The sequence below is a fragment of the Lolium perenne genome, chromosome 6 (assembly GCF_019359855.2).
Source record: "Lolium perenne isolate Kyuss_39 chromosome 6, Kyuss_2.0, whole genome shotgun sequence".
Lineage (NCBI taxonomy): Eukaryota > Viridiplantae > Streptophyta > Magnoliopsida > Poales > Poaceae > Lolium > Lolium perenne.
Genome location: NC_067249.2, coordinates 98,080,702 through 98,083,302, shown reverse-complemented (window position 1 = coordinate 98,083,302; position 2,601 = coordinate 98,080,702). Strand labels below are relative to the sequence as shown.

Sequence of the window (2,601 nt, the reverse complement as noted above, 5' to 3'; positions counted from 1 at the left end):
AAATGTGTATGCATGGCAATTTTGGCCAGCCATGCCTCTCCATTTTTCTTCCTCTACAAGACTTGCCTCCCACCTAACCCAATCACTAAATGGGCAGCCACCCACCTTAGCCAATCAAAAAAAGGAGGCAGCCACCATCCTCCCTCTATTTAAAGAGCTTGGCCGGCCACTCCCTCCTCCTTTGCCTCATTTCTTTTCACTTCCCACTCCTTTCTTCACTCCCACACACTCTTCTCCTCCCCTCCCCACGAAATATTGCTCCCCCAAGGCTTCATGGCCGGCCATGGCCATGGAAAGAGCTCCAAGATGAAGTCCCCTCCTCCCTCAAGCTCCTCCTCACCATGAGAGCCTCCCTCTCCTTCTTCTCCCAACCCTAGATGGTTTTCTCTCCTCTTCTTCTTCCTCCCTTGCTAAGATTGGATCTTGATGCAGGTGCATGTTGGTCCAAGCATGGAGAAGCTTGAGCAATCCTCAGATCTGAAGTTCTTGAGCAAAGTTCGTCCAAATCCCTGCAGTAATTTCTGCTATCTTGCTGTTTCAGATTCTAGTACGAACTTGTAAAATCCACCAAATCTCGTGTGCAGATCCAAATCGAGTGATTCAAAGTTCCGCGGATAGGTATTCAAAAGATCTACAACTTGGCGTTGGTCTCATCCTCAAATTCGCTACAGATTCTCCCTGGTAAATAAAGTTCTGGAAACATGCAGATTCACTGTTTGTTAGATTTGTTCCGTTTTACAAAACCTTTTTGAGCAAACTCAACTTCGGGCGAAAGCCCTCTTCAATACCTTCATTTTGGCGGTGGTTTCACTTCGATTGACCTCCAGAAACGGAAATGGTTCACAGATCAATATCTGGACAGATCTGGCTTTGTTGAATTAAACCAGGAGCTTGGGAACGAATTTTTGAATGAAACAAATTGGGTAAGAACCAGCTTTTCAATACCTTTCCGATGCAGCTAACCTCATATTTTTATGAGCCGTGTACGATTTGTGGTGAATTAAACTTGTTCTGTGTGTTCTGCAGACATGGCTGTTAGCTTTTAAATCACCAAAAATCCATTTTTGAACCTAATTGAGTGATTCCAATTCTGTAGGATTACTGAATGTTTTATTAATCATCTCAAACAAGTTTCAAACCTTTATCAGTTCTGAAACTCCATAGTTAAAGCAAATGATGAAAACATGCAGTAAACTTGTCAATCCATTTGTGAGAGTTTCAGAAACTATTTGAACCCAAATCCAATTGTGTATGCTTCTCTGTTTAATTACCTTTCAAATGCCAGTGGTCCCATATTTTTAGGATTTTCTACGATTTATGGCTTACAGATCTTGTTTTCTGTACAATCAGATTCAAACAAATTCCTAAATTTGTAGGTTTAATATTTTTGAGTGAATCCAATTGGGTTAGTCTTGTATTAGTACTGGCCATCTAGGAAAAATAGTGTTAGTCTCTGTTCATGCATTTTCGTTACTGTTAGTAGGGTATATGTGTGACATGCATTGTTGGACCAAAACTTGTTGGGTTTATTTAAAAACCTTGACCAACTCTTTTTTTTAGAACTGGGCAACCTTTGTTTTATGCTTGCAAAACAAAACCTCTGCAACTCAACTTTAGCCCTATTGTTTTGCTTAAGTTTTCAAATGATGTGGAATGTGGTTTGCTTCCTATTTTGGATGTTGTGTTATGTGAGCAAACTAAGTTAGGAAAACTATTTTCTACTTTTCCAAAAATGTTTGAAAATGTTTTGTGAATGTATTTGATGTCAAACTAATGCTCTTGTCCTCTTTATGATGTTATCTACCAGGGGATACTTAGTTGTGCCATGGTGATACCTAGAGAGGCAATTGCTAAGTCGTGGCACTCTCATACCTTTACTAGGTAAATAAATGGGGTTTTCTTTTAGTTGCTTTGTAGTATCTATAAGTCTTTTGTATGTTAGCCCTTAGTAAAGTGGTTAGCTATTGATTGTTGAATGTTGCATGCTTGTTATGTTTGGAGCAATGTGATTGATTGTGTTCCTTTTATATTTTCCGACGATAGATGCGAACAATTCCGGAGAAGAAGAAGAAGTGGTTCGGACAAGGATTTTATTTATATTGACGGGATTCTTATATTGATGAAGTTGAAGGAGTCCAGGGACAAATAAGCCAAGGCAAGCCATCTTTTGATCTCTGATATGATGTCTCTTTGGATGTCATCTTGTGCTATCAATAGCATCTTGGTTCTATGTGTGATGATCTCCATATTGTTGTCATCTATGCTTGGATGCAATCATGGTACCTATAGTAGTTTTATCTTGTCAAGGTCTTGGTAATTGGTTGGGTGTATGGTATCATGGCCATTGCTATCCAACTTGTTTTCTATATTTAGCTTGAATATGTTCCACCTCGGGACAAGATTCATACTACATCCCTTCTAGTGTAGATGTATCAATACCATGTTTTTGGTGTATTCTCAAATTGTGATGAGTATGCCTGATTCCCTTAATGGTGTTGGTGTTGGTCAATTCTCATCCCTATCTATTGATTGGGTTAGATAGCACCACAAATCTGAAAGTATATTTTCCCCTTGTGTTGTCATAATACATGCTTAGCTCAA

At 39.3% G+C, this 2,601-nt stretch overlaps 1 long non-coding RNA gene across 2 annotated transcripts; it reads left to right on the top strand.

Moving 5' to 3' along the window:
• Window positions 1–213: 213 nt before the first annotated feature.
• Window positions 214–2,244, top strand: LOC139829836 (uncharacterized). 2 transcript variants are annotated; one of them, XR_007855519.2, is made up of 5 exons: window positions 214–495; window positions 585–681; window positions 847–923; window positions 1,808–1,881; window positions 2,044–2,243. It is a non-coding gene; the product is annotated as an uncharacterized lncRNA (long non-coding RNA). The 2 variants fall into 2 exon arrangements; XR_007855523.2 differs by lacking the exon at window positions 1,808–1,881 and having other exon boundaries at window positions 216–495; window positions 2,044–2,244.
• The last annotated feature ends 357 nt before the right edge of the window (window positions 2,245–2,601 follow it).